Source organism: Bos grunniens, chromosome 23 (genome assembly GCF_055505025.1).
Source record: "Bos grunniens cultivar Pamir isolate PY7600 chromosome 23, Bosgru_T2T1.0, whole genome shotgun sequence".
NCBI lineage: Eukaryota > Metazoa > Chordata > Mammalia > Artiodactyla > Bovidae > Bos > Bos grunniens.
Genome location: NC_141187.1, coordinates 39,824,728 through 39,840,732, shown reverse-complemented (window position 1 = coordinate 39,840,732; position 16,005 = coordinate 39,824,728). Strand labels below are relative to the sequence as shown.

At 40.8% G+C, this 16,005-nt stretch overlaps 1 long non-coding RNA gene across 2 annotated transcripts in view; it reads right to left on the bottom strand.

Moving 5' to 3' along the window:
- Positions 1–385: 385 nt before the first annotated feature.
- LOC147347673 (uncharacterized) overlaps positions 386–16,005 on the bottom strand; it is a 56,109-nt gene continuing 40,489 nt past the window's right edge. Inside the window, exons 1-2 of one of the 2 annotated variants that reach the window (XR_015152442.1) lie at positions 12,741–12,882; positions 386–1,584 (exon numbers count right to left, since the gene is read on the bottom strand). This is a non-coding gene — a long non-coding RNA (uncharacterized LOC147347673). Of the gene's footprint in view, positions 1,585–12,740; positions 12,883–16,005 lie in introns of those variants that run through there. The other variant, XR_015152443.1, reaches the window with a different exon arrangement.

The following is a 16,005-nucleotide window of genomic DNA, read 5'->3' as shown; positions in this document are numbered from 1 at the left end:
CATTTCCTTCTCCAGTGCATGAAAGTGAAAAGTGAAAGTGAAGTCGCTCAGTTGTGCCCGACTCTTAGCGACCCTGTGGACTGCAGTACCCAGGCTCCTCCGTCCATGGGATTTTCCAGGCAAGAGTACTGGAGTGGGGTGCCATTGCCTTCTCCGGCTCTAGAGCTTACCTATCTGTGAAATGGAATAACAACAGTGCATTACACCTGCAGAGGAATATAAATTTAATAAGCCTTTCAAATGTCTGCTTTGTAATCCTCAGAGAAAAAGCCACTGTGTAAATATGAAGTAATTTTATCATCATGCCTCCTTATCTGAGCTAATATTAACTGTAGAAAAGTTATGTCAAATATAAAATGGATCCTGGAATAAAACTGCAGTCTGATTTTGTTGTTTCACCATTTATTTTGGCAAGTGAGGATAAAATAAGCATAGAGAAAGAAATAGATGGCAACACTCTGATCATATTATGTCACCAAAATTCCAACCTAGAAATAACATCTAATAATAACATAGCACAATTCCTGGCTCTGCCAATGTCTAAAATAAAAACCAACTCAGATTGGACATGCCAGCTGAAAATCAAGTAATATTTAAAAAAAAAAAAAGGCCTTCTTTGAAAAACCATAATGCCATCCTGATAATTGGCCAGCAGTATCATTTTCCACTACTTAATACTTAGCATATCATTAGCAAGAGTAAAAATGTCAAGAATCTCATACTGATATTGTTTCTGCTTTTGTGAAATGGTCCAGTGATTCTCATGCAAGGACAGCTTACTCTGTAAGTCAGATGCACGGTCTTTACAATGAATTAGAAAGATGCTGTGACTGATCCAAAATATTGGGCAGAACAGGAATGGTGCCCACATCTCGTGACCGTCTCCTTAACGTTTTATTCTTTGCATGTTTATTTTGAACAAATCCTCCTCAAGTCTCTGAGCCCAAGGATAGGTATCTGAGCTTTTGCAAGCTGATCTGAAAAAGCCAATCTGAGGCTCATCCCGAGAGAAAATGATAAGCTATTCCTTCGTGCTGCGATTTTTAACACTTTAACAAATGTTCTGTCATTTACCTCCTTCAAGGCAGGGGCAGGTATCTTCTCCTTTTTTAAGATTTATTTATTTATTTATTTCTGACTGCGCTGGGTCTTTGTTGCTGCATCCAGGCTTTCTCTAGTTGTGGCAAGCATCTGCTACTCTCTCGTTGAGATGTGCGGGCTTCTCATTGAGGTGCCTTCTCTTGCTGCAGCGTACGGGCTCTAGTGCACATCGGCTCAGTACTTGTGGCTTACGGGCTCAGTTGCCCTGTGGCTTTTGGGCTCAGTTGCCCTGTGGCTTGTGGGGTCCCTCCAGATCAGGGATCGAACCCATGTCCCCTGCATTAGCAGGCAAATTCTCAACCATTGGACCACCAGGGAAGCCCAGCAAGTATCTTCTTTATCTCTACCTTCCTTGTGCTATTGCAGTGCCCAGAGAAGGAAATGGCAACTCACTCCAGTATTTTTGCCTGGAGAATCCCACGGACAGAGGAGCCTGGTGGGCTACAGTCCATGGGGTCGCAGAGTGGGACATGACTGAAGCAACTTGGCACGTAGCAATGGAGTCCCAGGAATGTTGCAAACATTAAAAAAAAAAAAAAAGCAATTATTATTGCTGTTTTGTTAGGACCCTAATTCATTAATTTTATAAATCAGATTTTATCTCAGGTTGAATAACAACTTTTCTAGTTCTGTATAAGTCTTTTTCTCCCTTTTGCGGGGAGGCAGAGCTTTTTTTTTCCATCTGTAATTTATCCACGGGCTTCCCCAGTGGCTCAGTGGTAAAGAACCTGCCTGCCAATGCAGGTGACATGGGTTCAATCCCTGGGTTGGGAAGATCCCCTGGAGAAGGAAATGGCAACCCACTTCAGTATTCTTGCTTGGGAAATCCCATGGACAGAGGAGCCTGGTGGGCTATAATCCATGGGGTTGCAAAAGAGTTAGACATGACCTAGCAACTAAACAATAACCACAACAGCAATTTATCCAGAGTGCCACAATTCTCAGCATCTTCAAAAGTTGTCCAAACTCCTCCACCTTTTCTTCCACTGGGGGATTTAGCAACCCAAAGCCAGAGCGTTTAACCCTGTGTAGCTTTCTGCTAAGTCAGCAAATATTTTAGATCAAATTTCCCGATGCTCCTGATTATTTACTGACCACCCAGGATGTTTCATTCCCACAGCCAGAGGTGGGAAAAATCGAGTGGCAGCGGTCATCTATGGGGCGCATTTTCCAGTAGGATATCCTCAGGATTTTCTGTTACAGTCAAAATATTTCCCTCCACCTAGCCTCTCTCTCCCTTATTCCTTGCCCACTGAAGCCAGAGATCCTATTGTTCATATGTGGCATCAAATCTTTAAGCATTTGATGAAGCACTAACACACACTCTTAATCACAATTCTGGCCATCTTCTAGCTTAAAAACCCTGCTTCTGAGTTGAAGGCATAGCAAGTAAAATAATTTTTAAGAGTTTCCACTTTCATAAAGAATGTATTAAAGATTCATGGATGAAACTGTGCTTAGACTTATTTTCAGATTATATCAAAACCATAGGTGGCCAATGTAACAAAGACCAGACTGTCCCCAGGAGTTCAAGTTGGATCTGGTCTTAAGTAACAAATTCTCTAAGCCTAGTTTCTTCATTTATCTACTCCAGGGACAGGTGTGAAGAGCTCAGTGAGATTAATTTATAAATGGTAAATTTTATTCATGTAAGATTTTACACCTTCTCATCCATAACATGCTTACACTGAAAAATAGAACTAGTAGAAGTAAAATACACAAGGAAGTCGAGAAAGGTTGTAGGTTTAGCAGTAAATCTCTGTAAGACTTAACATAGTTCTTTGGCAAAATATTCTTCTAACAAACATTTCTTTGGGAAATATCTAATCTAGAGCTCTCATCACGAAGTAATGTCCCAAACATCATACCCAATTTGTTTTGACCACTAAATAGGCCACTTCATGGTCTCTACATGAAGTCCCAAATTATAGTATAACCTTAATTAATACGTGCAATGATAGGCAGACATTAGTTTGGTATGTGATGACCAAGGACTGCAACCCTTAATTGGCCATTTTGCCACATTCAGCAGTATTTGTTACCCTCTGTCATCCAAATTTATTTTGCTCCAACCCTGTCATCCCATTGGACTTTAATGCCTATAGAGTCATTAAAATCCAGCCTAATGCTTTCTTGGTGACTAGCTCTAGTTCACGGAGAAGGCAATGGCACCCCACTCCAGCACTCTTGCCTGGAAAATCCCATGGACGGAGGAGCCTGGTAGGCTGCAGTCCATGAGGTCGCTAAGAGTCGGACACAACTGAGCGACTTCACTTTCACTTTTCACTTTCAGGCATTGGAGAAGGAAATGGCAACCCACTCCAGTGTTCTTGCCTGGAGAATCCCAGAGACAGAGGAGCCTGGTAGGAGGCCATCTATGGGGTCGCACAGAGTCGGACACGACTGAAGCGACTTAGCAGTAGCAGCAGCAGCAGTTCTAGTTCAAGGGTCATAATGTCCCCCAGGACATGGAGGGTCTCAGATCTAACAGGAAGGTATCGCCTCATATTTTGCAAGAAAAATTGTGTTTACTTAAATATGAAGCTCATCTTCTTAGGAGTGGGGTTCAGTAGAGGGCACCCAGGTTTCCTAAAGCAACTTCACAAGCTTGAACACTTTGGCCTTATGAACAATCTTTTGACTTTTTTTTTTTTTCTCTCAAAGGTGTTCTGGAAAGCAGAGCGTGTGGGAGCATAATCAAAATGAGTCATATGGGGGTGGGGGATCCGCCACTAGGGGACTGGCATTTAGAGATAAACAGACTGTGAGAAGGTTACTGAAATTGCATTTTCACTGGCCAGCTTCATCTTTTTTCAGCGAAACGGCGACGTAAAATAAAACCCAAGACAATGGCTACAGAGGACTGTTAAGGCTAAACAGGAGAGGAGACTGACTCGCATGTACCGTGTTTTTCCCACCGCAGATTAATAAAAGAGGCAATTATCTAATACAAAATTTACTGTTAATTGCTACCAGTTAAGTACTACTACTGTTAGTACTATTAAGTACTATTAGTACTGACGAGATTCATTTCACCTTCTGTTGCTTGGAACTTTGACATCATTCCTGGCTTCTACCTCTCCCCCAATTATAATCCACTGGAAGAGAGAAAGCGACAAGAGCCATTTAATGTGTCACAACACAGAGTGAGGGGAAGAGGTGCTGGAAGGGGGGGCTTTTCAAATAGTCCAGCGGAATGATTACAGACCATGGTTTTTTTTTCCCTTCTTTCTCCCTCCTTTTTCTGGAGGGGCTCATTTTGGTTTTGGTTTTTCTCATTTCACGGCCAAAGTGTGATTCCTGAAGGGTGTGTTCTTGCAGGTTTCTGGCTCTGACTAATGGAATTGCTCTAAATAACATTTTGATCTTGGAAGGTCACCCAGAGTGCTATACCTTTCCTTTAATGATTCAGGTCTGGACCAGGCATTTCCCAGAATTGAGATGGTAATGAAGTCATTAGTTTCTTCCTACTTGAAGCCCTGGCTAGAAAGCAGAATTCTATGGGCAAAGTCTGAGTGGGCTTTTCTTTTTTTTTTTTTTCATAAATCTCACACCCAGCTGAGCTGTAACACCTGTTACATTTTCCCAGGAGCTCGAGCCATAAGACCATTTCCAATCTATTTGCTCTTCTTCTTGCGCAGGACACTGACAAAGGCAGGGGTCCCTGTTTTCTAAGGCGCTGCTAATTGAAAATCTCTGGCTGGTGCAAATGTGAACTCAAACCCACAAGAGTTCCAAATAAGGCCCCCGTGATTATTTCCTCCTCTTTTTAAAAATAGCCTTTATAAATGCAGGTTATACAAGATTAATTTGTTTGAGGGAAAAATAGTCATTGAACCTCTTGCCCCCAATAAACTTTTACTTTCCATGCAGTTGTTTTTTTTTTTTTTTAAAAAGAAAAGAAAGAAAGGGAAAAATAATAAAACCCAACCCAGAGATCAGCTAACCCTACAAGTCCTGTGTTTGTGAGAATGAGAGGGTAGGGGTGGGACAGCATTGAAATGTATTTGCTTTTGTTTTGTGGCTTTTAAAAATCTTTTCTGTTTATTAGATTTGCACACAAGGATTGAGAAGAAAGTTGAGTCCAATGATTGAGTGAATGTAAAGTGATTACAATGGAATGTTTTTTTTTTAACTTAAAAATTAGTTTCAAAAGCTGGATAATTAAAATGGGAGGAAATTTTCCTTTAGGATCCTTGAAAGGAAAAAAAAATTTTTAATGCACTCATCTACAGAAAAGATGGGCATTTCTGGCCCTAGTAAGAGTCTGTGGGAAAAATACTGAAAAACAATATTAATCAGGTCACAGACAGCATTTGACAGAAAAAGGAATGACTAGAAATAAAGTCAATATAAACACATTCACAGTTATATATTCCTCTGGGAGTCAGAGCACCCTATGAAATGGAATCTTAAATCTTTGAGGATTATAGCCCACAGATCATAACAGAGCCAGGAATCAAGCTGTTTTCCCTGTGGTTCTACCAACTGCATTCTTCTCACTCAAAGGACCACCTTTGAATTCAGTACCTTGCTTCACTGATGTTTTGTAGTTTGGTGGTTGGTTTGTTCGGGGTTTTGCTGTTGCTTATGGTCATTGTCATGGTTTGAGTTGGGTACCTTTGTATGCCTGATCCTTCTTTTCTCTCTTTTTTTAACTTTTTATTTTGTACTGGGGTATAGCTGATTAACAGTGTTGTGATAGTTTCAGACTCAGCCATACATACACCCATGTACGTGCATATGTCAGGCGAGTGTATGCGCCTCGGTTCTGTCTCGTCACAACAAAGATTTGGAGTGATGGACATTAAGCCCCCTCGGCGTGTCACAGCTCTTGGGTCTTAGACAGACCGTGCTATAGCTCTCAGGTCTCAAACGGACCAGGTTATAGCTCTTGGACAAATCAGTGTTACAGCTCAGTGTTACAGCTCTATTTTATTTAGAAGATAGCAGGAAAATCCATCTTCAAGGCATGAGGGGATGTCGATCCACAGACACAAAGAGAAGCGCGCCCCAGCCCATGGTGGGGCGTGGGGGGAGAGAGAGTGAGCCCTTTGGCTCCTCTTTTTATATCTTTTTCTCCCCTCTGGGCCTGCCCTATGCAAATTGGGCTTAGTCAGGAGTGCTGTTCTACCTGAAGTCCTCACTCTGGTCCTCGGACCTTCCTTTGACCTGCCTCTGTTTTATTTTCTCAGGCTTTTCTCTTCCTTGTCTTTTAGCCACTGCCATTTTGGACTCCTTTTCCCTATTCTAACTACCTAACACATACATGGCACCCCACTCCAGTACTGTTGCCTGGAAAATCCCATGGACAGAGGAGCCTGGTGGGCTGCAGTCTATGGGGTTGCTAAGAGTCAGACACCACTGAGCGACTTCCCTTTCACTTTTCACTTTCATGCATTGGAGAAGGAAATGGCAACCCACTCCAGTGTTCTTGCCTGGAGAATCCCATGGACAGAGAAGCCTGGTGGGCTGCAGTCCATGGAGTTGCACAGAGTCGGACACACGAATGAAGTGACTTAGCATCAGCAACACATACATACATGTACCCATTCTCCCCTAAATTCCCCTCCCATCCAGGCTGCCACATAACACTGAGCAGAGTTCCCTGTGCTATACAGGAGGTCATGTGTGTGTCTCACTCTTAAGGCACATCTGCATTAACTATATTCCTCCTCATCTGACAATTGAGAATACGGCCTCAGACTGGCTTTCAATGATGGCTTTCTACACATCAGTAGAAAGAGGGCTATCATTTCAATACAAGAGGAAAAAAACAGCAAATACGCTTTTAAGTAAATGGTTGGTAACTGCAGCACATTAGATCTACTATGAAATCTGCATGAGGATCTCAATCTGATTCTGAAAAGAGCTGAGACACTCAGAGCCTTCAGAGAACACTTATTCAAATAGTTTCTAAAGCATATATGAAACCATTAAAAGTAGAGCTGGTTGCCTATTTATCAAAAAGGAAAGAGATGCACAATATGTTGTTCGTGAAAAGCTTTTAAGTTGATCCATTTGTAAACTGCCTTTTGTTTTGGGTGGGGGTAGGTCAAATATGGTCCAAAGTCTGTAATTTCAACTTAAATACTATGTAAGATAATGTGAATAATATGATCACTTTATTGTTGTTTAATATACACTCTGCAAATTATCAGTAGTTTTCCCTGGTAAGGGGATTGTGGGTAACTTTTAAATTCATTTCTTCTATTGGTTTACCTATTTTTTTTTTTTTTTTTTACTTTTTTTGGAGTAATCTCATGAGTTTTATTTCCCAAACCATATCTCACCAATTCTGACTTAATCCACATAAACTGTAGAGTAGACAAGTTAATAACTTAAGAATTAAATTGGATTAGTGATCAAATCTACAATTGACCTTGATGGCTTTTTCTCACTTCAACTACTATAAAAACAATGTCAAAATACTAAAAAAAAAAAAAAAAAAATTAAAAATTCTATTTAGTGTATTTTATGTTCCCATCCACTGCCCTAAAAATTAAAGATACATTTCCACAAAGTAAAAGTCAAGCAAAACAAAGATTCTTAATAAACTGAAACTAAATTTCTAGAAAAAAAAATATAGTCAAGGTGTGGCTTCTTCTTTGTTAGGAAAGCAACACAGATTTTGTCAGAAATATCTTTTCCTTAGCTGTGCACAGTGACAAAATCATAGCCAAAGAGGTTTATCCGAGATGCAATTATTGCTGATATAAATATCTTCTCTCATTTTCAGAATTTGATTTTTTTCTAGGTTCTTCCATCTCCTTTCTGCCATTCACTTCTTTTGACTCCTGGCTTGTCAAGGAGGTGGTTTTTCACTCTGAATGGACGATTGCCTCCTTCTTCCTCTATTTGGTCATTGATGTCCAACAGGACATTACTACCCTGTTCCCCCAGTAGGTTCTGCCATCTTTGCAATATTTTCTGTATGATATTAAGGCCTTGCTTGATCAATATTTATGTATTAGTACTGGTATTCATCATCTTCCTATGACCTTATGAATTTATTAAAAAAAAACTATTATATTATTTAGTTTGGTAATACTAATGTATATTTTAATTAGGGAAAGTTGAGCAAAAATAATTTAAAACTTTCCCCATTGAGAGAGGTAGCATGAAGCAGTAGAAAGAAAATTGCACAGGTAAGGTTATAGCCCAAATTTTATGACTTTGAGCCTATCACTTAACCTCTGTGCTAAGTTGCTCAGTCATGTCTGACTCTTTGCGACCCTGTAGACTGTAGTCCTGATGCTCCTCTGTCCATGGACTTCTTCAGACAAGAATACTGGAATGGGTTGCCATGCCCTTCTCCAGGGGATCTTCCTGACCCAGGGATCAAACCTGCATCTCTCATGTCTCTTCACTGGCAGGCAAGTTCTTTACCACTGGTTCCACCTAACCTCTAGGGGCCTTGTCAGTATCTGTAAGATAAAAGATTTTCAAGAGACAGAACTTAGGTCTTTCTGTTTATACATTTGTTTGGCTCTCAATTCATTAACCCATAAATCCTCTCTGAATTCTTAAGTGTCTCCGATACAATATCAGTTTTCTACAATGACCAGTAGCCAAGAGCAGTCGATACAACAGTCCTGTGGTTCCTGCAGTTCCAGAACTTAGCTGAATGTTCAGTTACCTAGACATAGAGATTTAAAAACTTTTTTTCTTTACTGTTTCCTCATGGCTCCTCTTTTGATTGAGGCTCAGTGAGAGCTCTGCTCCTGACAGATATCTTGGTGGGCGCAGGCAATCCTGCTGAATAAATCCCTCCCTAGAAACACCTGGTAGATTTGAGTTTCATTTGCGTGTCCACTGATGTCTTGTACCTATTCAGGAATTTCCCACTCTCATTCTTCCCTAAGCTCCCACCCAAACTGCACCCCAGTTGAATACGAATAGAAATCGACTAAGAATGTTATCCAGAATAGAACAGAAATCAACTAAGAAAGCTGTCCAGAATAAAAAAAAAAAAAACACTTTTTTTTCTCAGCTTCAGGTAATGAAAGTAAAAAGGTCAGAGTGATTTTTTAATTTTCCTGGAGAAAAAAAGTTATTAGTTGCTACAGTGCCCCAGGAAGGAATCCCCCCAACCATCCCCCCCAATCCCCCCAATCCCCCCACCCACCTCACTCCCTGCCCTTTTTTAAAAATAAGAGCTTCCCCTTTCCCTACACAGCCCTTTTGATACAAGTGCAAAAATTCCAAATTCCTCATTTGTTTAGCCTGAAAATCCCCTGCATATTCCCACAAACTACTTCCTTTTCTCTCTTTTTAGCAAGACTCCCCTCTCTCTCTCTTTTAATGAAGAGAAAGTTCAGAGGGTTTTTCCCATGAATAGATGGCAGGCACCTGGGAGTTATGAATTTTAAAGTGATCATTTTCTTTCAGCCCTGCCGGACAATGGGCATCTCCTTTTGACTCACTTTCACAGCTTTGAGAGGCTCTCAGATCAGCCACATTCCAATCGGACTGGAGTCAGATCAGAGCCGTGCTGGACCGCATCAAGGTCTCGCACAGAAAGACAGGGAGCAGATGGCCGGCACGGAGCTCTCCTCCCCTTTCAGCGCGCAGAGGCGGCCAAATGTGGGAAAAGCGTCCGCCCGGCATTGCCTATTGATCCCTGAATAGAACCACCGCATGCCACCAGCCTGTAGGTATGAACCTCTGTTAACAGATGGTGAGATCATTATGAGCAATTAATTCCTTTAATGTATCAGTGGGAACATGTTGGAAAGGATGATGCAAGCACTGAGTTGAATAGTGAACTTCTCACTCCTGGGGGAGCGAGGAGGAGCTACCTTGGAGAGGGGGCCGGGGGGCGGCTGGAAATAACTTCCCAGGCTTCAGCAGTGGAGCTGGGAACCGACTGCGCAGAAGTGAGGTGGGGTTTTCAGGAACAGGACTGTGAATCCTCCCTTCCGAGTCCTGATGAATGCCAGATTGGTCTCTAGATCGTTTTAATACACAAGAACTATCCAACAAATACAGCGACACACAAAAACATGTGTCCGTCCGAGATGCACGGGGAATTATTTCACAGAAATCCACAAAGTATTAGGTCATCGTGGGTCCCTTTTGCTAAGCCCAACTATAGACATGACAGTTCTAAGTTTAAAATAAAGGTTCCTTTCAATAAAGTTAAAGAAGTGGTAAAATTGTGCTCATCCCAGTGTTTGAGTTGGAGAACTGAATGTTTGGATCCATTATAAATGGGTAGATTTAAAAGACAGTATTTTTTAAACTATGAATGCACACTGAGGATAAATTTGAGCAAATGACACATGTAGCAAATTATCCCCCTAGTATATCCCCCTAGTATAGGATGGAATTTTTTTTTTTCTTTTTAATTTCAGTAACAATGTGAAGATGACTGTCAGTGGTCACCTGGAAAAAATTGTCACCTTCTTATTCAGATGTTTCTATGATTCATGATCAATGAGATCGTGGCATTTTTACATGTTTTCCTACTTTGAAAAATAATATTTAATAGTAGGAGTGTTTTTCTTTTATAGGAAAAATAATCTTAGGACAGAGTACCAATCATAGCATAGCCCTTAGATTTTAAGAAGATACAAAATACAGGAACAGGAAATACTGGCAACGATTCACTTAATTCATATTTAAATGACACTTTTTGCTTGTAATTAAGACACTCAAGTAGTGTCTCTGTTCATGAAATTTACATAACTGTACAATAGCTTGCCTAAATGAACAGCAAATGGCAGTTAACCTTGAAGTGTATTATCTTAATTGAATAAATCTGGCTTTAATTCAATAAATTAAAAACAGAAATAATATCTCAAAAGACTTTTAAAAACAGACTTGCAATCCCCCATAAATACAGCATGGTACTGTTTACAGTTGGGTTGGAATGCTCGGACATTTTCCAATATGATTTTATAATGCTAAAAGCATTCCAGTACACAGTCACTATTTTTCTATCATTGTTTCCAGAGCAAATCAGCGTCACTCCCTGGAAATCATTGATAAGAATATCTGAACACTGAATCAAGACACCTAAGCATGCTTATTTGTGATGGCTTTTCATCTGGGTTCCCAATTCTTCTACCTCCATGGGAAATTTGGTCTTCCCTTTTTTCTCCAATTTTATATTACAGAGGGTCCTAGGACATGCAGAAAAGACTAGAAGAAAATAGATTTCTGACAGAGGAAAGAGACATTCCCTCTACTTTTCCGTTTAAATCAGATTTACTACCAGGCCTGCAAATCCCTTCAGCATAAGAGAACCAACAAAAGATGCTGAATCTTCCCCTTCCAAAGTTTGTTGCGTTCATCAACACGATCATGTTTCAGTGATTATATAGTTAAGGAGCAGAAATCATGCAATATGTTTTTATTTGCATGAAATAAGTTAATGAGGCACCACCTGTGCCTTGTCTGTTTACTGGGGGGGCGGGGAGCAGAAGAACACAGGTGTTCTAAGAGTATCGTGGTAGATTTTATACATTAGTTTAAAAACACTAAAACCTAAAATCATTAATCAGAATCTAGTAGCGTATATTGCTCAGGAATACCCCATCCACACAGAAACATACATAAAAATCATTGTGAAGAAATTCCTGGTTTTCTTGGCTAGCAAGGGGCGGGGGGAAAGCTGTAATTCATTCTTTCCTCGTTCTCACAGCGTTCGCTATTGTACCGTCTGCAATATACAATGTACATGCTCAGCCATAACCCGTAAGGCTGGAAAAGAAGCATTCACACTGTGAATTACCATTTTTCCCAGCATCGAGCTCTAGTCAAAGACAGCACAATAATAAACTAGAAGCTCCTTTGTCTGTTAAACATTGTTCTTCATTACTACATGAAAAGCAAATTGTCTTTGTATAGAGGAAGAGTGGCACATACAGCTATGGGAGTGGGGGGCGGTGGGATTTGCCTCTCTCGCTGACCACCTCACAGACACAGAGGCCACTCATCCATCTTCTCCCCACTGGCCCACCCAACTGTGCCTTCCCAATCATTTCATCTGCACGCACACCGGGAAGAGATCCCTGGTTCTGTTGGGTGAGATGCTGTCTTAGAGACTCAGGGGTTGCTTTTACACTGAGTATCCTGAAGCTTCTATCCATAGATTTCTTTCTTTAAAGTCACTTCAGTGTATCCCCTTATAATGTTTGGGAGAAGTGATGCTTAGCGGAGATGCTCTTTTTTTTTCCCTGGGGCTAAGTAGATTCTGCAAGTTATTGTGGGTTGTTGGGGCTCTTAAGAGCCCAATGAAAAGAAAACAAGCAAACAAACAGAACATTTGGAGCAGAAGATGTGTGTGTGTGTATATACTCACATATACATACATATACACACACACATATACATATATAACAAGTGCACAGTAACAGTTACCATGAAAGTTAAGAAAGCATATAGATTAGACCAGAACTATCCATTCAAAGAAAGGGTCCTTGTAATGGAAATAAGTTACTTGTTAGAAATTAATGATTTTCTGAGGGCTGTTTTTTTTTTTTTCTTTAGGATGTAATAAATTCCAAAAATCTTGCAACAGAATACGCTTGCTTACAAAAACTGTACTCAATTTAAAAATCATTAAGTATTCTCCTCATATGGAGGCCAGTGACCAAACCCAAATCCTTAATTTAAATCTCAGAGAAAATTACCTCTTCATAACATCTGATATGACCCTTGATGGATCATTTCCCGAGTGTGTTGCTAGAGAGGTCGGCCAGGGGAGGTTGAAGGGTGCTCTGCTAGATAGGACCTGGACAAAAATCATGTCTGCTGACTCAGCTGTCCTGGATAGAGTCTGGCTGGATGAAATCAATTGCCCGAATATCAGTCCCAAAGTGGTTTAGTTTGTGTATTTACCATTAAAAAGAAGTTGAGATCTCATCAAACAGGTAAAAAAAAATCACTGAGGGAGTGATGTCCAAAGATCAATTCTGGACACAAAACAGCTGTTTCTACCTTGTTAGGTATGATTTTCTGCACAATTGCTAGTTTTTCTTGTTTTCACATGAAATAATACCTGACTCACTAAACTGTCATGAGGCTTTAGGGAAATCACATCATAAAATAACTATAATAGTTCTCTCTGATATGGTATTAAATGCCAGTGGTCTTTTCAGGTGTAGATGAATATTTAATTTTAATTTGGGGGGGAGAACAGTTGATTACCAAGTAGTATATTCACATTTTTTCTACCGCTAAAAGAGGCACAACTTTTTAGGTGTTTTTAATGTGTAATATTTAAAATATCATCTCAAGAAATTATAAAATGTTTGTGGAGATAACCATGGCAATCTTTCTCTACTCTGAAATCCTGTTATTCTAGAACATTCCCAAATATCTAAAATTCATGCACTCAACCCAGAAATCAAGTCTATTCCCCTAGAGCCTGCAACTATATTCTATCTAAAGAGAAACCCACCTCTGTATTTTTACCATGCATCACATGACTTGAGGCTAGTTTTGACTTAGGCAGGCTCATCCTGTGTAAACAAGACATTGACATCACCAGGAGACAGAAAGGAATAAACTCAGTTCATGCCCATGAGAAAGTGGTAAAAATACATGAGTCACATCAGAAACATCTGTCTTCAATCCCAAGTTAAAGACTTCCCAGGCTAAGGGGCAATTTATGAATCACGTGATCCACTTTCCAACTCAAACTGTGTGCTCATTTGTCTTATCCTCCTAATAAGTAAAAAAGATAACTGATGGTTTCTCTTTTTTAAAATAATCTTGCTTTTCCTTGAAAATTTGCATGCTGATTTCCAAATTGTTATAACAAATGTATTTTTTCTTTTCTGATTTTCAGTTTCAATGCTCCCTTCTTAATTTGGAGTAACATTTGTTCCTAAACTCATACAATACAGCACTGACTAACAGTCCTTAGAGTTCTGCTTTTTCTCACTTGCTGGTGTTTTGAACTTCCTGACTATGGTGCCTCATGTTAAGACCCTCCCTTCTCAATCTCTTTTCTCTCTCCCTCTCCATGGGCTCATTAGCCATCATTTCTAACTATACAGGTTAACTCAGTAGAGAGCATGTGTTCTCAACTGGGGGAGACTTAATTTCCAGGGGACATTTAGCAACACTTTGAGACATTTTTGGTTGTCACAACTGGCTGGAAGGGGTGTTCCTGGCATCTAGTAGGTAGAGATTAAGTATGCTGTTGAACACCCTACAATGCATAGGGCAGTACCCCTTATCACTCTCAAATCAAAAAGCATCATCCAGCTCCAAATGTCCACAGTGCCGAGGCTGAGAAAACCTTGTCTGGAGGCGGAGGGGGAGAAGCACAAAAAATTAGTTTTGTATCATTTATATCTGCCCAGTGGTAAAGAACCCATCTGCCAAGCAGGAGACGTGGGTTTGATCTCTGGGTCTGGAAGATCCTTTGGAGAAGGAAATGGCAACCCACTCTAGTATTCTTGCCTGGGAAATCCACCAACAGGGGAGCCTGGTTGGCAACAGTCTGTGGGATTGCCAGAGTTGGACACAACTTAGCGACTAAGCAACTCCCTTAACCACTCTCCTTCATGGCTAAACTGTTTCAAAATATCTCCCCTCTATCCATTTCCTGTTACGGTCTTACTCCTTAATCATCTGCAGTTTGTCTCCCAAACAAGTCAATGCAGCTGCTCTTTTTAGGATCACTAACCTCCTTAATGGTCAAAACTAACAATCCAATAAACAGTTTCCTATCCTTTACTTTGACATCTCAATGCATTTGAGTTGTTGACAACTTTCTCCTTCTCAGGACTCTCTCATCCCTTGGTACCATTCACACCATCCTCTTCAGGTCATCTCGTTAATCATCATAACTGCTAGCATCTCAGGCCTCACTTCATTCTTCTCTGTACTGAGATATCACCCCGCCCCTCAACAGAGAGGTCTCCCTGCCTCCCCTGCCCAAAGCAGCCCCACTGGATCTTTCCATTTCCTTAAGTTGCTTTGCATTTTTCATAGCATTTACTGCCACTTGATATTATATTATATACTCACTGTGAATTTGTTTTGTGTCTCTCTTCACCCCACTCCCTCTTCCCCCAGAATATAAGCTTTAGGATGAAGTAGGGATAGTATTTGTTTTCCTCACTTCTATGAGTTGAGCAACTGGCACTTGGCTATACATGCATATTTGTAGAATGAATGGTTGAATGGATGAATGAATGAATGAATGGTGGGGGGGGGGGAATGAAGTGCTTTCTACCTGCCAACCCTGTGCTTAGTACTGTGTCCAATACTGCTTATATCTGTTTTCTTAAAACTTGCTTTTCCCTTTGGCTCCTAAGACATTGCCCTAAGCGGACAGAACCTATTTCCGTGACCATTTCTCGCTCTCGTTGGATGCCTCCTCTAGACATGCGGCTGTTACTGAGATTCACCCCTTGGCGGCTTCCCATCCCCTCGCCCTGCACTCTCCCTGACAGTGCGTTCCAGTGTCCCCAGAAGTGACCCTGCTAGGATGCTGTGTGTCACACCCACATCTGAACAACCAGCTGTATCATGGGTTATCCTGATGTCCTAGATCCATGCTGTTTCTGGGAACTCTTTCAGCAAAGCAGAACATTTGCAAAGGTCTTGAGACAGGAGGGAACCTTGAATGTTTGGAGAAGTAAAGAAAAGCCTGTGTGGCTAGGATGAGAAAACAGAGGGGTACCATAGTGATAAAATATGACTGTGAAGGACTGATGCTGAAGCTGCAACTCCAATACTGTGGCCACCTGATGCGGAGAGCCGACTCATTGGAAAAGACCCTGATGCTGGGAAGGATTGAAAGCAGGAGGAGAAGGGGACCACAGAGGATGAGATGGTTGGATGGCATCAATGACTCGATGGACATGAGTTTGAGTAAACTCCGGGAGTTGATGATGGACACGGAGGCCTGGCATGCTGCAGTCCATGGGGTTGCAAAGA